General features: G+C 40.4%; 1 protein-coding gene across 2 annotated transcripts in view; it reads right to left on the bottom strand.

Annotated features, from left to right (window-relative positions):
- PRKG1 (protein kinase cGMP-dependent 1) overlaps nucleotides 1-23,761 on the bottom strand; it is a 525,032-nt gene that overhangs the window by 305,027 nt on the left and 196,244 nt on the right. The window lies entirely within an intron of this gene.

Below are 23,761 nucleotides of genomic sequence, written 5' to 3' on the forward strand. Positions count from 1 at the left end.
TATCTTTGCTTTTCCATTAAACATGCGTGTCTCAGGGCATTAAAATAATAGCATTGTTAGAAAGCTGCAGTCACACTATTTATACTTTTGCTAAACCAACTGCAGTACTATTCAGGAGTATGGATGTCCTCTAGCCCTTTGGACTCAGAAAGATTGAATTTACAGCAGTGTTTCACAAAATATTTTTCCATACAGTGAGAAAAACTAATTACTACTTCACTGAAATTCATCATTGTCATAAAAATTAATGGACTTTGAGTAGGAGCGAACTTAGCCCAAGATGTTGTCTTAATTATCACGTTAGTCTTTAAGCAGTTACAGTCTCTGCAGTGGTTAATAAAGGTTAATTTCTCCAATAGTAAGGGCATATTATATGCAACTTGACAAATATTTGGTGGAAAGGAAGTTAGAGCAGCTGAGAAATAATTCCACATTATAACAAAATTCATCCAGCAAAAGGTCTTCTAGACAGGCCATTTTCCTTGTGAGGGCTCAGAGAGGCTGATTTTTCATGTTGTTAACCTTTATGTCCTAAAATTCAAAATTTTAGAGAATGTTGAGTGAAGTAGTGGTCTCAGACAGCCCTGGCTGCACCAACTTTACCAATACTGCATAGCCAAGCAATAGTTCAAATAGCCTTTATGCAGTTCTGCTACATAAATCGATATACCCAAGTATGTCTGTATTTTATAGTACAGGGAAAGAACTTATTTCCCTTCTCTATCAAGTGTCTCTAGTACTACCTATGATGACAGCAATGTTCTGACTGGACGGAGATGCTCTTTAAAGCCAGTGCATAATTTGGAAGTGGACTGATGGTGTTTGGGTAATGAAGGGCTTCTACAAATAGCACACTCACGGCGAGTCATGGGGAGGTCTCCTCGTCACTGCACTTACAAGTTGGTCGCTCACAGAAGAGCTATCGAGGAGAAGGAAGGGTCACGTGCATCACACCTTGCCAACAGCACGTGAGTCATTCAGTGGTTTTCCCTGCAAGAGGACAGACCTTTACCAAAGGAGGCTGTCAGGACCAGAGAGAGCAAACTATGGATGACACAAGAGCAGAGAGAAGATGAAAAGGCTAATGTTGGGTCCTTCTCCTCTCCAGACTCAGAATCTCTTAGAGACCCAGAATCTCTGAGAGACCCACAGGTAGGCCTTTGGTTTTGTTTTCCTTCCCTTTTTAGACGGAGAAGCAGCTCAGAAGCACTTCCAACAGAGGACCTCACAGCACTCCCAGGTTGGCAATACAAATACAAGCTACCTAAGCTACTAATGTCTGTTCCTGTCCCAGCACCAAAGACTGGGGACTCAAGAATTAGAGAAAGAAGGAAATTTTAGCAGAGCATTATTTGTGCCTAACAGGGAGCTTCAAAAAAGCCTTGTGAAAATGCAGTGACCTTCCCTGCTCTGCAGGTCGCTCCACTGGAAGTCATACTAAAGCTGGACACTAAGTAAAGAATATGTATACAGAAATGTAGTATTTGCCTCCCTTCCTTTGTTAAGTAAAAATAACAGCTGTTTTCTATTTGGCTTACATGCATCAAAGCCAGAAAACACTGCTTGCAAAAAAGGTGGTTGGTGGAAAGGCACATCTCAAACAGCCTGGATCATTTTGGTTTGGAAAGATTCGCACTACTCTGCGTCAGATTTTCATTTCAAACACACCGGAGAGCCGTAACACTCCATTGCAGTAAGAATTACAATAGTAATTAAAACACATTTATGTTGTTCCACTTTTAATGTGACGGCTGAGATCAGACAGATTCTGAATTCAGAATCTGTCTGTTAATCGCCCATACAAATCCGTCACAGTTAATTAACTAAGACTGTAACATAAGAAAAGAAGCAATATGGAAATAAGTATTTCTTTCCACAAGGAATCATTTCTTTACCAGGTTCTGCTCCAATGCTGTTCAAGGATAAACTGATATTAGCTGACAAAGCTGGTAACACTTTCCCTCTATCAGACTAAAAGCAAATAAGGACTGCTTTTAAACATGGTTTTGTAACATTATTTTTCTTCTTTCAGAGCACAGCATGTAGAACAAATGCCTTGAGGAAAGATATAATTTGCAAAATATGTTGGAAAAGTAAGACTGTTTCCTCCAAACCTTCTACCCTCCAAAGAAATTTCAACATCTGGGAAACTGTTCACAGTCTTTCTGGTTGATCTCAGCCATAAACCTTCTCTGCAGGAATTAAAAAGTGCACATTTTCTGCATCTCTACCACCTCTCTGGTTTCTGGCCAGGAAGACACTGTTGGGCAGGACTTTCACATCCCTGCTGGATGCTCTTGATCATCCTCCCAATGAACCATGACACTGTCAGGTCAGCTACAACTGGAGCCAAGGGAGCTTCATTCAGGGAGGTATTTCAGGGATTTTCAGGCAAATTGCCCAGCACAGAAGAATCAGTCGCTTCTAGTGCTGGCACACAGCACGTGGAGGGACATGGTGGCTCATGACAGAGGAGGACTGGGGACAGCCCTTTCCCAGCTGAGGACTTTTTCAAATATAATCCCTTTTCTCCATAGAGGGAAGCTCCAACTCTCATGCAGAGACATACAACAACTGGATGAAAATGCCTTCTTACCTTAAAACCCAACCGACTTTGAAATGCAATCTTGAAGACGGAGAGATTTGAGCCTACTCATTTCTATTGAAACAGGGTAGGATAACAGAAGATGCAATGACAAAGAATCATGAAACACTGTTCATTTGTTAAATCTTTCTCCAACCCTACAGGAACCACAGAGCAGAGTTTAAAATGAAATCATACCCACTTCATTCACAAGATCATTCTACACAAAGCTGCAAATTACTACAAATGGAAATGGTCTGCTTTAGCTGTTAGGGTAGTTCAGGAAAACCACTTAGCTTGTCAAACGCTTCGCCGTGAGACTGTAATCTGCAATGAGCATTATACACCGACAGCTCAAGGCTAGAGGCGAATCTTGCCCAACATTTGTGATGCTGTAGTTCCCCTGGAAACTGAGGTTAATTCTAATGCACCATGTAAACCCAGGGCAACAATCAAATCAAGAGTCACGCTCACACACAGCAATACTTGTTTGTGCATCTAAGTATAAATATGTTGCTTTTTGTATTCTGATTTATTGAAAAGGAAGCAAAGTTTTCAGCTGCTTTTGCTCTATTTTATTAATAAAAGATAAGAATGCTTTGGCAGAAAAAGTTCTTATCAATCCTGTCTAGTTGTTGGTATGAGCTGGGCTGCCAGCACCACAAAACCAATCTGTTTTCAAGACTTTTCTTTCAAGCCCAGCATAATTCAAAAAGATTCTTGGCACATTAATTTTCATTATAAAATCGCTATAAATTTATTATTAGAGATGAGTAAATATGGCGGAAAAATTACTCAGGGTATAATCTTAAGTGAAGTGAAAGAAAACCTTGCAGTCTTTAATGGATTTGGGGCCTTAATCTTTTAACTGATTTATATACTCAGCTCTGGTCCAGCACTGAACCAGATCTCCAGATCTGTATTTTTTACCCTTAAATTCAGGATTGTCCTTAGTGCCTTCACACTGCGTATGACTACAGCAAGTCAAGGATATTCTGAAAACCTTTCAACCATTCACAGGCTTCAAAATGGAGAAAAAAAAAAAAAAAAAGCTACAGCCATCCCAAAAACAGTTGAAGTGTATTACTGGGTGATATACTGACACCACAACATCACTGTGATACATACATCAACGAGATATAGAAACATGAATGTATTTGGGGTGTTTGGAAAGGGGAATGGGACAGGGGTATGGGGTTCAGTAGCACCCACCACTAATCCAGCAAGGATAGAACAACTATTTTCTAGATGCTAATGTCAAAGTCTTTAACACATGCATTGAAAAAACACCAAGGGGCAACGTAGTAATGAGTCTTCTTGATTTGATGCTTAGTTTTACACTTTTTTTTTTATATACTCCCATTACAGAGACAGTGCAACGCATCTATGCTTTTCTCCAGCCAAAATACTGTGCTCTGAAACCAGCTAAAGGAGAGCTCAACTTGCTAGCATGACTGCAGCCGCTCCGGGGCCATAGATTATCATTACCTGGGAGAAGCTGCAATAGTAATGCACTCTGCATACTGTATCCCATCCCAGCCATGCCTGCAAGCTAATTCCAGACAAATATTTATGGGAATCCTGGGAGCAAAAACATTCATATAGGGCCAATTAGAGAAAAATATGCTTTCATTGATGTCCTTCCATGCTTCTTTAAGAGCCAGAAAGAAACAAGGGCACAGCAAAGCCTGGGAGTCTCCCAGTTTCTTGATAACATCACTTACTGTAGCTGACATACTGATGCAACCTTTTATTTGCTTGTAATTGAGGGAAGATTATTACATCAGTGAAGCAGGAGTTGAATACCAGCTGTTGAATGCAACCCTCCTCCCCATCATCATCTACTCAGAAGGGAAGGAAGAAGGATTTCTTTTAAACCACAAAGAAGTCTACAGTAACAGCAGCCAAAACCAGGTTAGCTTTTTTCCCACTGCTTCATAATGCTCCGGTATTAGTAAGTCTTTTTAGATATCACAATGTTTGTCAAGCAACAATTAAAAACACAACAATGCTTAAGCAAATATCATAAACTTTTTGTAATTAATTTGAAGCAGTCAAATATTTGCACAATGTAGAACAGCAGCAAAAAAATCCCAAATCAAGCTTGAAGTGTAATATTATTTGATCCTCTGAAGATTCAAAATACTTCATATTAAAAATGTATTTTTAAAACCTCCATCTAATGGACTGTATACATTTCCTTCTAATGAATATATGGAAGTGCAAACACTATTGGACAGGTATAACTACCTAATTACAATCTAACTGGATTACATATTATTGCTAGTAAAATTTCTTAACACTTCAGTGTTAAGAAAGTCAGGGAAGCTAATGGCCGGTTAAAAACCCCGTCTCTTAGTAAATAAAGATGACAATAGCCACTATGAAAGATCTAAATTTGTCAGTAACTAAATTATATGATGCAATTATAATTGTCCTGTGTACAAAAAGAATATACTAATGAGATTTAATGGCACATCACTAGGCTACATAAGATTTTTGTTCAATAATATGCTGTCATCAGCAATTGCATACAAATAATTATTATTTGCATAAGAATACAGACTAGAAACCCCAAACAAGATTGGTGCTGGCTGTATCATAGAAACCAGCGCTGCCCCAGAAAGCTTACAATCTCAGGCAATGATGCAGATCTCTGAAAGTCGTATTATCCCAGTTTTACGTACAGCCACACTAAAGGACAGGAGAGCTTATCCAATATCACATCTCGTTTCCAGGACAAAGCAGAAATCTCAACTCATTCTTAGACTCTGTGCTTCACTCCACGTACAATTATTTTCTCTCAAATAAAACAAAATGCCATCCTATGTGAAACACGGTACAACAGAGTATAAGCTCTGTAGGTCCCCTGATGCCCTCACCTTCTGCCTATATAAACTGGGCCAGCTCAGGGTATATTCCAACAGCTCATGCTATGAAGCAAGAGAGCACTTTAAAGCCTGTTAAATCTTACCCAAACATTGTAACACAGAATAAAGAGGATTTATGCACTTTTAACTTTTTTTTCACTGCTACCTGGAGCAGTCCTGATTGCACTCCTCCTCTTCCACACTTCCCATTCCCACGCACTCCTCCTTCCCTCCTGCCAGCAAAACTGTTTATCCAGCTGCAGTGAAAAGTGCACATTTAGGTTAAAAATAACCTAAAGGGTTATTTTTTTTGCATGTTGGGGGAGGAGTTAATATTTAACCCAGTTTACTTCCCAATTCAGTTCCTCTGTCACTGGACACAGAGGTGTGCACCTGAGTAATGGGAGGTGGACAGGGCAGAAATAGCTGCATCTCCTTGAGCCTTGTTCCTGCCAAGCAGACAGCATGAGCAAAGGCTACGAGCCCTGACTGATTCTACACTCTCTGGAAAGGCAGTTACAAAGATGATGTGACCGAACTTTCATACTTAGGGACAATGTTCAGAAGATGCAGAGTTTGGGAGGTTCAGATTGGATGTGAAAGAAAACTTATTCCCCAAGAGGGTGTCCCTCTGGGGCAGGGCACCGGAGAGGTGGGGGATCTCCCTCCTTCCACATTTCAAGACCTGTCTAAACAAAGCCATGGCTGCTCTGGTAGTCCCTCTTCAAGAAGGAGGTTGGAGAAGACTTGCTGAGGTCCTTTTCCAACCAACACAAGCCTAGGACCAATACAGAGATGTCTGGTCATCATGGATAGACCATTTTAGTTTCTCCAAAAGAGTTTTTACACTCAAAGCATGGCAGCCTTCAACTGCTTCACTAATTCAGCTAAATTTTCCCAAATTCCCCCCATAGCTACACCTTTGCACTATCCCATACAATGGGAAATGTCATTACCTGCAGTGTAAACAAAAGGTGGCCTTACACATACTACTGGTCTCCATGTTAGTAGTATGCATCATTTTCAGGGAGTTTTGGTATCTGGCATACAAGTAAACTCCTCCCTGCTGCAAGGAATAGAAAATGCTATGTAATCTCTTCCATTAAATATAATCAGCTTCCCGCATTGCACTTTTAAAAGTGGAAAGTCAGGACTGCCCATCACCGAGGGTGAAGAGGAAAGCATGCAACATCCTCATAGGAATACTTTGTATTTTAGCCAACAGAAGTTTTAATATGAGTATTAACCTCAGTGTGTGCCACAGGCAGCATCAGAAACGTTAGCGACTGTACTGCAAATCAACAAGTGCCTGGGTGATCAAAAATGGGAAAAAACCCCATAAAGTTCTTTTTAGGATGACATAAAAGCCAAGCTAATGGTTTGTAATGGCGCAATGATCTCTGCGCACCAAACAAGGCCTCCTCAAAAGCAGCAGTTAAGATGCGACGAAAACAGGGGACTAAATAGCTGCTGTGCAAACTGCTTAGAGCAAGGGATTAGAATAAACTGGTTTAGATCAATCACTTGAATATCTTTATCCTTTTAAAACACCTTTAAGTTCTGCTTTATTATCCTCTTTCTTAGCACTATGCACTTTTCTGGATGCCCATGAGTCACGCTGGCTATGGGTGCGGCCAGCTCAATTGATGTTTTTCAGCAATTGGTAGCTTTTTATAAGCCTATGGACCAAATATGTCACGTAGATGTCGAGGCTATAAAATGTCCCTCTTGCTTATCTCCTCTCAGCAAAAGGAAGATAATCAGCTCCCTACTCTTGTAAGAACAAAGTGGGATTTTCTTACTTTGCATTATGGTGCTGTCTAAGGCTCCTGGCCAAAATGGTGGGCATTTGTGTGCATCTTTTTTTTTTAATTTATTATATATATATACACACACACATATATATATATATGCATGCATATATGACTGTGTGCATATATACAACATAAGAACAATAGACTTTAGGCAAAATTTGCTTCCCACTTAGAGAGCTAAGCAAATACATGGAGGCTTTAAAATACCTGAGTGGGCACAGAGGGACAAATGATAGAGGCAAAAATTTTCTGAATTTGGATCAGTGGTTGGAGAGGCAGCAAAAGGCAAAATGATACTCATCCCTCACCTGAATAGCCAAAATAAAGTTCAGTACAGCTAGCCATAAGAAGAGGTAACTAGAAAGAAAACCTGAAAAAAGGTGACCTTCAAGGCATGGAGTTTCCCACTATTCATATTCCTTTCCAGACCTGAATTCCTGCTCCAACAGTTTGATACCCCCATCTCAGCTTCACAACCTAGGAGAGTCCCTAGTACCAGCTGCTGAACCCTGACTACTACCGAACATGTTTTAAATACCTACACACAAACACGCACACTGGAAGGTGGCTGTGGGCAGAGGGATGGAGAGACATCACACAACTCCACTATCATTGTACAAGCAAGAAATACATCATCTGCTGAGCAACAAACCACTGAAGTAGAGACAGAGGTGGGACTATGGTATCTCCTAATTATCCACTTTCAGCAAAAAGCATCTTTCTGCAATTCCCATCTGGGTCTAGTTACTGTGTCAGGATGTGTGGTGCAAGGAGCACTTGCGTGGTCTGTGAGTGAAGCTGCACATCCTCAGGTGCTGCGATCACTGGTAGCTCCAGCAACACTAAACCGATCCACAGCCGCTGTGGCTCCCGCTCAACACCTATAAAACTGTCAGTGTTTATATTTGTCGGGGCATGAAAAGGCGTGACAGGCTTTGATATCAACTCGTGTGTGATATCTGTGAGCAGGGTTGTTATAAAAACAAAGAACAAAGCAAACTTTGCTCTTTTGCAGAGTGTATCTGACAACAATAAATCTATATTTGGGATCTCTCGCAATGACTGTGAAAAGAAACACAGAAGTGTGTGAAAATGATGAAGGACTAGAAAAGCACAGGGAAAAACGCAGAGAAGAAATTCAAAGAAAAAAAAGGACTCTGAAGTGGTTCAAGAGACTTGTCAAAGAAAGAATACAGGATCTAATCAGATACTAAACAGTTTTTAAGTGGAGAATGTGTCTTGTCAAGGAGGGAATAGGCCAGAAAGGCAGGAGAGCCACATCCCATCACTGTCTCTGCTGCCAACACTCAGAGGTGTATCTGGACAAGAGCCTGGCCCCTCTGAAATGGGGCTGGTAACATTGATGCACTCGCCACCAGGTGTTTTTACATCCGAGAATGACAAGCTCAGCCAACTTAGCCCGCTTCCTAGGCAGCTCCTGTCCCCCACTCTGACTCCCCACCGCGCAAGCGCTCCTCCCTCCAGCTCGCTCCTGTCTCCTCTAAGGATGAGCCCATCCACAAAGCTTTGGGCTTCCTACTGAGTTCCCAGCATGAGTCCTTTGAGGACTCACTGCCGTTTGCTCTTACCTCACTGGATTTTCTTCTTGTCTTCTAGTATAAACTGTTAGGAACATGGTCCTCTCCCAACAACTTTCATAAACACGTTTACAAAAAGCCTGCTATTACTGGAGTAACTCCACATGACTTTTTTGGCGGTGCTCAAATTACTCCTGTAAGATGACTTGGTTTCACAAATGTTATTTTCATGCTTACCCCTTGAGGATGTAATTTCTAGAGAGCTTTGTCTAGGAGATCTCTTTAAGCAAATAACATTTTGCTCTGAGTGGATCTGTGTCTGAGTGTTACAAGCATCGCAGCTCAATGGCCTGTCATGCCAGAAACGACTTACCTTCAGATTTCAGTAAATTCCCAAATGCTGCCTTCTTCAACACTGATACTCTGCCACAAAGAAACTCTTCCCTTTTCCTTGCCCATGAAAGAAAATCTAAGTTTAAAAAGACAGCCTCTGAGCTGGGTGTGTTGTGTGATTTTAATCAATCATTGCTCCTGCCCTCTACTACAGGTAAGGCAAGCAGAGTAACCTGAGAGCTGAAAAACAAACACAAGAAATAAAGACAATTCTACTTCTTCAAAGCTAGCAGGGATTTTTCCTTGTTTAGATCTCTGCATTTAATTTTCAATGCTATCTATCTGAGCTGCTCAGCCGGCTTCACATGTCTTGAGTTCAACTCAATTCCCATCAAAACAACAATTTAAGGTGTACAGGACATGTCACAGTAAAGTAGAAGACAGCTTTATGGTGGCACCTGCACTTTATGTTGTTTAGACAGGCTGTAGACTACCCTGAAAAACAAAAGAATTAACAAAATATGGTCAAGCCTCTTCACACACTCCTTTTTCCTCTGGTTAATTAAAAACAAGACACTATTGAAATCTCATTTCCTTCTACTGGGCATCAGGCAGAGGCTGAAAAGAGCAGACCTTCACCAAACCCATTTCAAACACTGATTACTTTTTAATTCAGAACTAAAGATTTTTGCAAATAACTTAGGAGGAGTGAATCCAGTTGTCAAGAGTCTGTTGTCTGGACGGTTTTTATTGCAGTCTAAAGACAAATAAAAGTGCTCCCATTCAGATTACATTCAGAGAGAAGATGCAATTCATGAAATGTAATGAGTTTTTCAGACCTGCAATACCAAGAACTTGTTTGGTTGCTTTTTCTGTTAATTAAAAAGCCTATCTGCCATTTTGTTGATTGATTTGGTATCCAAGTGCTTTTAAACACTGGCACTTAAATAATATGAAATCCATCTTTACCAGAAACCTTTAGAGCAGATAAGTGCAAGTAAATTACAGCCTTCTTTACAGCATCACAAACTTGAGTAAATACTGGTCATTATAGACTCCATCTAAAGTATCACAACACACTGGAATTTTACCATTTTTTTCCCCTGACTTAACCGAGTTGCCACTAGCAAATGGATTTATGGTTAGAAGACTTACATAGTAGAGAAGATTTCAGTAGTTTTGTCACCGAGTATCTGCAGGTGAAAAAGGCCAGTAAGTTTGATGAGACAGTATACAGTCCCCAAATATACAGTAGCATTTTTCAGCTCCTACTGAGAATTTTGCTTCCTTTAGGAACTAACTGATGTGTAGCATTCATTGCTACTTTAAATTGACATATCACAGCAGTAATACAAAGATATGGCAGACGAAGGCTGTCTAATATACAGCTCTAGCTGCCCTAACCAGTCCTTTTTCAACTTTGAAAGTTTTCCCACAGTGCTTGGTCTATGTAAAAAAAATCCCACCTCAAACAAAGTCCATGAAATTGAGATACTGAACAGCTCTGCTACGAAAGTGCAAAGGCAATCAAAGCAACGCAAACGTATCAAGAATAAAGATGGTGCACTGAACACTAAATAATGACCGTATTTCTTTTTATCAACACAGAAATTGTCTGCAAAACATCTATAACTGGAGGGCTGCTTCTTTCTCCCTTAGACTTGAGTTTCACCCCTGACAGCATCAGAGGGAGATGAAGCCCTCACATACTAAGCCACGTCCGTGCCCTTAAATACCTTACAGGGACCTTCATGCCTGCAGAATACGTCACGAGGTGATCAGAGGAAGGTCTGCTCGGAAAACCAGCCTCCATGGTAGCTATGCATTTGTTTTAGAGACTGCTTCCTGGGAAGAGGTCCCACAGTGATATACACCAGTATCTTCACATTGAACAGATTTTTTAAACTAAGACAAGCTGCATGTTTATGCACAGGCATTAAAAGGACACAGAGAATATAGGCCATGTGAGCCAGGCGCAAACCTGAAGCTGAGACTCTGGTAATCAGACCCCTGACTGAGTTGATCACAAGATCCAGGAGAAATAACCAGGGGTTGTCATTTTGTCCAATGCACCATTAGGCACCATCTCCATAAACGCCCTCTACCTTATGTCCGCCACAGGAAAGGGGAACGCTTTCCTCTTAGTCGTCTCTCCATTTGATGAACTAATGGCCCACTACTATCAGCCAGCTGAAAATTTAGCAAAGCTTGAAAGGAAGAAGAAACAAAAAGAGATTCGCAGCTGTTCTTAGCTGTTTATTAGTACTGGTTCAAGAATTCAGTTTTGTGGAGTTTATACTCCCTGAATAGGAGGTGGCAAATAATTTTCATGCTGCTGGCCCAGACGATTATTTTGAGAAATGCTGAGAAGTTGGGTGTCAGTCCCAAAAACAAGCATGGGGATGTATAGGAGGATACTGACCCTGCTCGAAAGAATTCACAATTCCTAAATGTAGATCAGCAAGCACAGATGGTGAAAAGCAGAAAAAAAAACCTACTAGCAAAGTCAGCAGTGTAGTAGATAGACATGTTTTCTTCCATCTCTATTTTGTTTTTCCTTATATTAAATATAACCTCAAACACCACGTAATACAGCACATGGCATACCCATCTGCTACACCAACACCTCTTACTCTGAAAATACCCATGTCACAAAACCAAGAGCGGAGACCACTTTCAGAAAGAGCCACCTAATTCCCATCAGCAACTTCCAGCAGCTTTGTCAGACACAACAAACTCCACAGTCCCTCCTGATTTCCCACAAAAGCCGTGCTCCATCCCCTCCTGTGTAAGCCCACATGTGCTGTCTGCTCTTCTCCCCCATTTCCCCACTGTCCCCTCTCCTGCTACCGAGAGCTCCACTCCTCCAGGGATGTCCACAAACACAACAGGAAGATGCCTTCCACTGATCCAACACTGTTATAGGGGTGCCCTGACTTATTCCGAGTCATGCAATAGCTAAAAAAGCATGCAAAACAAGGAAACAGTAATTAGCATTATACTTGGGGAGCGTTTAAGAGAAGAATACTTTTAGTTTTGGTGTTCACACACACATTTCTTCATTGTGCAGGTGCTAAAAGCTCTGGATCTCCCGACTGAACTTGGATGCGCTCCTGGTCTCCATTTTGCTCGCTGTAAAACAATAAAGGACGATCAACAGTGCCAGCCTGTCAACAAAGGTACTTTGGGCATCCTTTATGTGCTCTTAAAACATCTGGGGAGATCTATCAATGACCTTTAACCCTGCGGAGAATAAATCTTACTACTCATGTTGTGCTGCGTGCTAATGCTGCTTTGCAGGGGTGCTGCCCCGGGAAGAAGAGTGTCTTTTGCAAAGCGATGAAGCGCCTTGGCTCGAGATTCAAAAGCCGAGCTAGTGAGAGAGCATGATGAGCAAGGGGAAAGGAGAAAAAACTTACTGCTAAATAGCTTTCCAGAGAAGCATGAGAGTAGGTTTCAAGCTAATTTCAAGCTAATTGTCTATGGAGACAAACTGTTTTCCTGCAAACACCCAGGTAAATAGGACTGTTCACATCCAGAAACTGAGGGCATCATTACCCAAGGAGCAAGCATTGTACAAGGGGTATCGCTCGCCTTTATAATGGCCCTAGAACCTTCTGTATTTTTATTTGCAATTTTTCTTGTGTAAGCTATACTAGTAGCCCACCCTGAGGCAGCCTGACACTAAGATATTTCCTTAGCTTTTAACGTACAAAATGTAGGAAACTGTGTATGGCTTCTACAGTTGCTTCAATTAGAGAGTCAGAAAACCTGCAGAACCTAAAGAATTTACCATAAACCATTCAGGGCAAATTTTAAAGACTAAATAAGGGAAAAAGCATGCATATTTTAAAAGATACAAAAACACAGTCGATACAATTACTCTTTGTTGATCTCTTACTTGTCAAGAAAGAAAAACAAAAAGTCTTTTGATACAAGAAAAAAAAATCCTTCCAATTCACTCTTTTTTTCCCTTCTTGCTAGTATTTGAGAGGCACAATGGGCATAGTGCAAATTATTTTTTTTTTTAGAAGAACTAATAGCTAGTAGAACTGAACACAAGTTCACAGAACTACAATGTAAAATTTTTTAAAATTGTTATATGCTAAGAAATTTTGGATTCCCCATTTGTAAGGTTAAGGTTACAAATGACAGCATTTTATGTTCCTTAGATTTTGGAAGTCTGACTTGGACATCAGAAACTCCCAACATAAAAGCACACTGGTAGGAGAAGATGAACTGCGCTCAGGGCACAAATCAATCCTCTGCCAGAACCAGGGGCTGCAGCCTCAGCGACCCACACGCAGGCACTGCTCCCCCCCACGTGCCCCACCACCAGGTTCATTCCCGTCCCCTCCTCGCTGCGCAGATCCCACCAACACAGCCCACGGTCCTCCTCTCAGCCCCTTTCCTTCAATAGTCTAGAAAGGCAAACCTCACTGTTTATTTCCACAGCTAGGTTTTTAACAACACTTGTGTCTTCTTAAACAAGACCAGACACCAAAATCTGATACAGATATTGAACATCATAGCACAAACAAGACGGAGGGTATAATCTGCTGCTAAATAACCCCTTGGCACTCCCATATCCCCCACACTGAGCCTGTTTGACTCAGTGGGGACGCAGTGTGGCTCCAGGAAGTCCACAGGAGGGAACAACATTTTCCTGGGATGGAGCAGCTGCCTTACAAGGAAAGGCTGAACAGGTTGGCAATCTGCAATCTGGAGAGGAGAAGGCTACGGCTAAGGCTTGGTGTCATCAGGGTGGTGAATAAAATGAATGCAGAACTGTTTTCACCAAACCCCACAATATTACATGGCGGGGGGGGAGATAATAATTTAAAAAAAACCAACATAAAATACCAGTGAAAATTGTAGCAGATAGATAGGTTTAACATTGAAAAAAACCACTACTCTTCCCTGTGGGTTGGGAAGATTCAGAGCCCACTGCTACCAGAGATGGTGGAGGCAGCAGGATCAGCACGATTTGAAGGGACCAAACACATCAGTCAGTGGAGATGATGATGCTGTAGCTTGCCTGAAAGCCATATAAATTGAAGTAACATTTACTTACTAGTTACATATTTAAGCTTATTGTTGGGAGGTTTTGTTTTAAGATTACCTTAATGGAAGTTTACTGAAAGTGAGGGACTTCAAATATAGGGAAACACAATTCCTCCAATATGGAAAGGTATAATCAAATCTTTAAAATGAATCCACTGTAACTCAGAATACAACCTCGAATTATGAAGGGTAAAAATACCTTTAAAAACTATGCTTTTATGGACACCAGGAAAGGCAGCATGGGGTGATTTCACTACATCAAGCATGTTCTAAAGTGGCTATACAGAACAAAAGCGGATGGTTGCTTTGGTTCTGAAACAAATATTGATCAGTTCTGTCTTAGTACCAGGCAGCTTTTTGTTCCCCAATTAGTACCAGGAAATAGCCTAGAAGAAGAAACTTTTATGTATTGGTGAGTCAAAACAAGACCCTGTGCAGCCTGTTGCATTTTAATCTCAGAAAAGACCGTGTATTGCTGAGCCCATAAATTAATATAAATGGCAAATACTGCTATTGCATTCTCTTGTTTATCAAACTCTGCTCAAAGCGAAGGTTTACTATCATTAGCAAAGTTCAGTCATCTCATTTATCAAAATTGCTCTAGCCATATTTCATGCATCAGTAACATTTTCAGAGACAAGAATAAAGGGGATAAAAGGAAGCTCTTGTGAAGTAATTATTTTACAGCTGCTTTTAATATTAACTACATTTTCAAGGGTTGCATGGAGAAACTCATCATCTACTTATAAACGTGTTTAACTGTGATGGTTTCTCAGATTATCCAACTCTGTAATTAAAACAACATGAAAATATCAACAACATTATTTTCAGAAGCATTTAAAAACAACTCAAGTGCTTCATTTCCCCTGCATGACAATCATACTTCTTCTGTATCAGACACAACAAATATTTTATTCTGAGCTCTGGCAAACATGTCTATACAGTTTTTAAATGTGGATTTACACTGAAAGCTTTTTCCTGTAATAAAATGATTTCATACTCTTAATTTTACATAACATCATGTATCTGAAGGAGAGGAAAGTTATTCTCTGCAACAGGAACATGAATGCAGACATCATCCAGGGATGAGCAGATACAGCTTAGGATCTACCTGGCTCTCCAGCAGGCAGCCAGGGTACCTGGCAGTACACACACCTACAGTTGGGCTGAATCGCTCCCGCTGCTCCAGCTTTACCACGTAGCAGACCAGTATTAAAATCGCACAGGATGCCCAAAAACCTCCAGGTGTTACAGGAGCTGCTCCTGCCAGTGTGTTTGACAAATGCTCTTCAAGAATTTTACTGGGCTGAATAGTTTTACAGACCTTTATTTCTCCAGGTATTCAACCTCATTATAAAATAAAACTAGCATTCAAGATTTCTCTGTGCTCTACTTGCAAATTTAGCTGCAACAAGCTTTCAAGTCCCATTCCTAAGGATGTCTCTTAACTTAAAATGATTCACAACTTTTCCAGGCTCTGTTTCATTACACCTTTTCTAAAGCCTTAAAGTAGGTGCTGAAGGAAGAGTTACAGAAAATGACTAATCCAAGACTAAAACCTTTGAGCTATTCTGCAATTAACTAGGGAATAATCTACATAAAGAGAGGAAAACTAAGACATTCATCAGATGGTGCTGCATTTCCTGCTCTCTTTCCAACACACTGGCATGCACACCAAAATACTGTACTGAAGAACTTTCTCTTCAATTTTGCAGAAATTTTATCTTTCCTCCCAATACAATCCATCAACCACGCTTCAGCATCTTCCTTCCATTCCTGCTTCCAAGACAGCTTGTAGTGTCTTCACAGAGCAAAACGACTCAGCTGGCACCAAAAGTCATCACTGCTTTCTGTCTCCCTGATCTAATGAGCGCTGCTAGAAAAGACAGCTCACATCGATGCCTCTCCTCCGAAGCATCTGCAGGTGAGCCAATAAAGATAACAGCAATATTAAACCAACTAAAAAGATCAAGGGGAAAACTCTGGGTATTGGCTAAGCACTGTGACAAAGCTAATTTAGAATAAATTCAATAGGGGAAAAAAAAAAAAGACAAATGTTCAGTTTAAAAAAAAGTAAAAAAAGAAAAAAAACAATTCCAGTCAAATGCGCCACAGAAAACTGAGCCCTTAAACTGCAACACTTTCCATCCTGAAAAGACTAACAAAATGCTGACAATGCCAAGGGAAGGCAAACTAAACAAACTGTATTGTTAACAACAAAACAAACAAACCAACCCCAAAGAAAATGAAAAACAAAACTCAGTTTATTTTAATTAAAAGCACTAATTAAAGACTTTGAGAGACAGGGCGGATTTTCTCAAGAACAAAGGCTCAAACTCCCCAACTACAAGAGCATTTAAAGAAGCAGCAGGCAACCACTAGGGATTTCTTTTTTTCACTAACAGCTCAAATCAAAGAAAGAAAAATCCACACTGACAATTCCTGGAGGCAGGGCCAGTGCTTTATAACCCAGCCAAGCCACATAGCAGCAGCACCCATCCCTCACTTCTTTTTCAGCTCGAATCGCAGTTGCTCCTAACCCAGGAACTGAAACACAGTAGCCTTCAAATTAATATGTTAATCTAATGAAATGGGAAAGATAAAATATTTCTTCAGAGAATCAAATAAAATCTTGCCACAGCTTACACCTTCCTTATTTATAAGTCATTTTTTATTGCAGTCTCATGATTCTTAGGAACTGGATATATGGGACTTTCATTCAGACCTTTTATGTTAGAAACACTGAAAGGGGCAAAAAAAAGAACAAGAAATGAAACTTTCAAATTTTGGGTCATAGTGTTTAAGTCAGACCAAGACACTACCTCTCCTCCTGTGTTACTAGGGGTAGAAAATGTCATGTAGACCAGAAAGCCTTTATTTCCCAGATAGGATTGGTAGCTTTCAGAAAAAAAGACTTTTCAGTGGTGAAAGCCCAAGTCAAAGAGATGTTTCAATGGATAGAGTTCCTCAGACTCCTGAAGCAGTAAGGTTCGAACCCGCCCATCCAAAGAATCCTGAAATAATAATCAAAGGCAGTACGTCCACAGTCGGGGGGGGGGGGGGGGGGGGGGGGGGGGGGAAGGTCACACACAGAAATGGGAGAAACAAAGTATATGCAACACAGCTCTGCAAGCTCACAACCTCTTGAAAATGCAAAGCAGCAAAGTGCTGCTTACACATAGCCCCATATCTGCTCCTCCACAGCCTCATCGCTCCCTGAATCAGCTTTCTCCATAAGACCATCAGCATCATTCTCACTCATCATTAGAAAACATGGCTCTTTGCCAATTATTTTTTATTGTACCTCGCTTGCAATATTTTCTCAGCTTTGCCGCGTTGCTAGAAACCAGCTGAAGTTCACATGATTGAAAATAGTAAGTCAAAACAAAGGACAGGATAAGCAATAACCCTAAAGCTTTTGTACACATCATCACCTGCTACACTTTGGAAATGTTAGTGCTGCCACAGCTCTCGTAATTCATGTGGTGGCATGAATCTTGAGGCACCAGAGCTGCATAAAGATTAAAAAAAAAAAAAGACCATATTGAAAGGAAAACAGTTTAAGCACTGACTTGATACTTAACCACAGCCAAAACCAAACTGATATTCTTTTGCTCAGTCATTTTTCCATTTCCCATATCAAAAACGCAGTTCAAAGGAACAAGCTGCCTTGGCTGGTTTCTACAGTCAACAGCAAGCTGCAGCACCTGAAATGCCCCAAACTGTACCACAATTTGTCCATCAAGTAGATAGCCTGGCTTCTGGACCTTCTTATTTTCCCTCAGAAAAGTTTATGTGTAGAGGAAGAATGACAACACGCAATTTCACACCAGGGCTGTCAGGTGCCTGCGTGCCACTAGGCAGGACAGAACAGCGTGCCCAACCTCGGACTGAAACTTTTCCTGGTGGGTCATTCCTACCTGCATCATGCCGCTGTACTCCTAGTTAAAAATAACTAATAATCCAGTAAGTATCAATACATCCCACGATGAATCCTTCAGTATTTCCTCTTTTTTGCCCTGCTTCCTTAACCAGCTCTTATTTTTGCCTTTGACAAGCCTGTTGACATTTCAGGTACACAATGAACTCAGTTGTTGTATCAATTTTTCATTTTGCTCTTCCCATCTCAGAATGTTCTCTCTCATTAGACTGTCTCTCGGTTAAAATTTCACTGCCCTGTGCTGCATGGTTAGGACCACCCGGCCCTATGCTTGTGTCTCCAGAGCCATGGAGACGCTGTACTGAAGATGCTCCTGCCTACTGAACAAGAAGAGAGGAAAAAAAGTTCTGCTATGTCTTGTCCATTGTCCTCAACATCATTTTCTCTTGTTGTCTTTCCCTTAGAGGAGTAATCCAATTCGACTTTGTCACATTACCTGGCAAAAACCGTAAAGGTCAGAGAAAAATATAGGCAGTGCAAGGGAGGGTTTAAATTACTTTCTCCAAGGATATATCCATTTATCTCCTAGCAGGCACACCAGACTGATCTGTAACCTGATCATCTCTGGCTTGGTCAACCTGGGTTTTATATCTGTAACATCAGAAAGGTTTTGATCAAATGGCTGAATATCTAATGTCAACTTCCTTCCTACATATGTGATTGTTTTAAGAAGGTCTGAGCAAACTTTACACTAGCTCCCGTAACTGTTAGAAGAGAACACATGAAGGCAACATCCTTCTCAAAGGCTTTTAATGAGTCTCTGCAGTTTTAATTGGCAACTGCCTGTTGCCCTATTTTTCCTTGCAAATTATCCACATCACCAAGCTCCTTGTAAAGTTAGGGTAACTTCTGGGGCTGCAGCTAGCAAGCTAGGGAAGTATTTCCATAGGACTCCATCAAAAAAACAGTGGTGGAAATTCAAACTCATCCAAGCTTGGCAATAAATTGATAAACTACTGCCTTAATCACACTGTGCAACACCAAGTTTTGTACAATTAGCACTGCTGATAAGCAGAGGAGCTTGAGCAACTCTTGTGCTGGCTTTTGAGAAAACAACCTTAGTTTCACCAGAAAAAATATTTACATAACTTACAGTTTAACAACTTCAGCTTGTGTTTTCTTTTTTTTTGCTGATAATATTTTCCTAAAAACATGGGACTGGTGTTCAGTATAACTCTACTGAAACTGGCAGCCTTGTATCGAGATGTTTTTGTGGGAAGTTTTTATCTGAATTCTGGCCCCAAGAGAATATAATTTCAGATGCTAAGGCCACCTCTCAAATAAATATAATATCCTTAGTGCATGAAGAATCCATTCCTTTCACAAAATCAGTGCTCTGTAACAATACTACTTAACTCTGCGCATGAGATTATTCTTTAAGAGGAATGAGAACTACTGCACTATATTAACAGCAGATAAATTTTTACTTACTAAGAAGATATTTTGTGTTATCAAATGAAGAATTACAAAGTTTTATATACAACCCGAATCCAACTGGGGTGGGTTTTTTGTCTTTTGGGTTTTTTTTTTCGGACATCTCATAGTTCCATCTACCACCCATGTTACTAATAAACAAAACCACATTTGAATTTTAATACATTTTTGCTTCTTTCAGACTCTTATGATAACACACTTGGAAATCCTGTTTGCTTGGCAATGAGCAAGACAAAAACCTTTCTTGGTGTACAGGAAATATTCCTAATTAATGGAGTCTAACATTGAGCTGGGTGGCTTGGGTAAAGCCAAGGTGCACCCCCACATCTCTTGTCCAGCCTCCTGTACCATCGCTGGACTCCCGCACTAATGCTATACCCATGGACAGGAAGAGAAGGGCAGCAGGCTCCTAATCACAGCAAGTCACCCATGGGCCAATGTTTGCCTTGGTGCTAACAGGCAGCCAAGGCAGAGTTTTCAGGGATTCCAGCATTCAGCCTGTTAACCTATATAGGTGGTGGTGACTTACAGGAAGAAAGTAGCCAGCCAGAGCGGAGGTAAATGAAAACAACAACAAAACCGAGTGTTATTTTTAATATTTGGATCACACGCTCAGTCAACAACGTTATTTCTGAATGATCTGAAAACACAGCTTACTGCCTTAACTATTTTAAGACACTCAACTAGCATCCTCAAAAAGACGACAATAACAATTTGAGATATATAGGTAAACAGGTGTATTTGGAGAATACCACTCTCCCAGGGGGATTAGAGACATCATTTTAGGTGTGACATAATTTATCCGTAATGAGTGGAGTTTTCCTTATTCAAATGCACTGAATTTAATTATTTGTTGGAATCGGGGAGGAAAGTCTGTGATTCTGCTTTAAATTGCAAGTAGCATCCAGTTTTGCATGTAGGCATCTGAAACTCTGGATAATCAATACAGACAGAAGAAGAAATTAGCTGCTGATTTGGATTTCGCTGTAATAGAAGCTGATTTGTGAACACCAGCGCTTTAGAAAGCTGTGACAGTGACAATACTTGGAGCATCAGCCTGAACAGTCTCCACCAGAAAGAACAATTATTCTTTCTGTAATATCTGGAAACGTAAAGCAAAAGCTTCAGAATAACCAAAAAAATTGGATGTCAAAAAACTGTAAGCAGTTATCTTAAAGATGAGGCCACACGTCATGAGATGTGGCCCTACCTTCCTCAGTGCTTCTGAACACTCAAGGGTTTGGTCACTCTTTCTTCCCACGTCCTGGTTAAACCCTATCCTGCTTTTATTTAAGACTGCAATAATATTGGAAAAATATTATAACAATTCTCTTGGGACAGGCTTTCAAAAGACCTGCGTTGTCTTATTAAAGAGGTCATACTGAAACAGGAGTCAGATGAGAATAATTAAATTTTAAAGTCTTCTAAACTATTTTTAAAGCACCAAGTCCTTCCTACAGTGATTTATCCCTTTAAGCTTGCAATCTCCTACAGAGCGAGCACCAGTGGAAGAGCCTATGTAGACTAATGCAGTGAGTAATGACACTAAAAACTTTATTATTTACAAAGCCAAAGCAAGAGTACACATACAAATGAGTTACAGCAAGAGATGTCAACACAGCAGACGCATCATTAAGGCCCAAAGGCAACACTGAGCATCACACTACCATAATGCATCCTTCATTCAGTCTTTGCTGCGACTTCATTTTTCAAAAAGAAATACTTAACATCTTTGTAATGAAGTACTGGCAGGCACATCAAAAAAACACTTCTGACACTCTGGCGGTAATGGAAATCTATCTCGTGAAAATTGGGAAGCCCTGACTTAAAGTGTTTCTCTAAATGAAAGTTGGATGATGTCCCTTGACACATCTTCACCATCCCCAGCATCTATGTTGATGGGGTGTCTATTCTCATTACAATCATCAATTGTTCATTTCTCCTGAAATAAACCTTGTAATGATCAAAGTTATCATAAGACTTAATGGAATATTTACTAGCATTCGCCTTTCTAGAGATTTACGACATTTATTTATCATTTAGCCAAAAGAACAAACAAATGTTTGAAGTTGTTTATTAGCAGCAGCGGCAACAATTTAAGTCAATAATATGCCCTAAATTGATCTGCATACCTCCAAGACCTCTGTTCAGTTAGGTCTAGCTGAAACAGTTCCCCAAAGTCAAGCTGTGACCTTGTGTGCCACCGCACTTGAAAGGATATAAAGCCAATTACAATCACAACTGCTACTTACTCGTGCAATAATGAGAGAGAAAATACCTAAAAGTCACTCGCTGGCATTGGAAATAAGATTACATGCCCGACAGCTGCCAGCAGAAGAAGGTGCATAATTATCATAATTGTATGATGCCGGTGGGAAAGGACAAGACCATAACAACAAATGCAGACACCTCTTTCTTGAAGAAAGATATCTCTGAGGACAGTTGTAGAAGTGACCTTACTACTGCCCCCAATTTAACCAGGAAAAAAGGATTCGGTAAACTAAGTGCCAAGTGGCAATCTGGAAGTTTGCTCAAGAGGGGAGACTTAGTACATGAAAAAGTGAGTAACAGCAAGACTGATAGTAAAAACTGCTGCCAGTATTATTTCCTGTTGGAGTCACTTGTACAAACAGGTTGAAAATGGACACAGGAACGGTGTGACTATGCAAGATTATATGATGTAGTGCTCATGGTACTAGAGGATCAGGTGCTTTTTAGCTCTGCATTTCTAAGGGCAACTAAGCAATACTCATCCCCTCATTTCCTTTTCTAGGATTTGACCATCTCCCCTCTTTCTCTGCTCCTTCCAACTTTCTGTAACTGTATTTATCACATAAGCTTGCAGCTTATCTGAATTCATCACCATCATCAATCCTCCAAACCTTTAATGGGTCAGAAAAACGGGCTGTACGTGGAAAATGCGCCTAGGGGGCAGGAAGGTATAGGGAGGAGAGGGTGGATCAACACGTGCCTCCCACCATTCACACCCATGTTCCCGTTGGTTCCTTGGTGGACTAGGAGGAAGGAGATAAAGCATCTCATCGAAGAGCAGCCCAACACACTGTCTGAAGGAGCCTGGAGGTCTCTGGGGCTGGGGCTGTCCCCATCAAGCTAGGCATGAATTGTACAGTTAGCACATTTGCTACATCATTTGGGATTACTCCAAAGCATTTGCTAATAATTTGGATTATTCTGAAGCATGAAATGTGCTACTGATGAACATACTATATCATAGCCAAGGATTTACCTGCAATGAAAAGTACTTGTAAAAAGGCAAGGTTTGTGCATGTGAAAATAGAGTACGCCAGTCAAGTTCTTCAGAATGATGTAGAACACCATGTTCTTCACAAAAAAATCTAGTTATCTTTTCCCATTTTGTCATTCCTGCCCATTTGTTCTTTTCCTCTCTCTCTCTTTTTGAACCAAAATTAGGTATTTCTAAAAGGATTTCTTCTGAACAGGGACTCACATGCCTTATTATTTTGGTACCACTTGTTTGTCTTTGTATTATTCTATCCCATCTGTACCCTTCTAACTTTTCCCCTACAGTATCTTTAAGCCACAGAACTATTTATCATCACCTATAAAACCACTCTGCTTAAGATGTCACCATAAACTTTTATCCTCAAGATCAAGGAAGACTGTGATATCATATATCTCAAATCTCAACTATTAATCTGAATTTAAAAGAAAACATATTTATGTTTTATCACATAGCAATGTGATTTTTCCTCTACTTATTGTGCAATCCAGGCTTTTGCCCAGAACATTCATAAAAGAAACCAGATTACAGGATAAGTGCTGGAGACTTAAGAGTAGGGGATCAGTGCCATACAAGTTTTTTGTTTAGCCAGTTTAGGGGGAAAACAATAACTTGTCCTGAAAAAATACATAAGTTGAACTTACTGAGTTTCCCTTGCTTTTCTAAGCAACCGCTATATATATCATGAAATTCAGCAGGAATCATAAGGAAACCTATGGTATTAGTTACAGGCTCCTCTGCATAAGGTAGCATCAACCGTGCTGTGTTAATGTAGGAGGTTCCCTATGTGAACAAACCTGAGCAAAAGAATCCGGTGAAGCACTTCTCTTGCATCTTCTTTTTGCTCACAGTGGCTAAATTCAATACTATAATCAATGCTCTAAAGAATTTAATTAAGAAAGCGGAACATCTAACAGAGGCT

The sequence above is a fragment of the Buteo buteo genome, chromosome 4 (genome assembly GCF_964188355.1).
Source record: "Buteo buteo chromosome 4, bButBut1.hap1.1, whole genome shotgun sequence".
In the NCBI taxonomy this organism is placed as follows: Eukaryota; Metazoa; Chordata; class Aves; order Accipitriformes; family Accipitridae; genus Buteo; species Buteo buteo.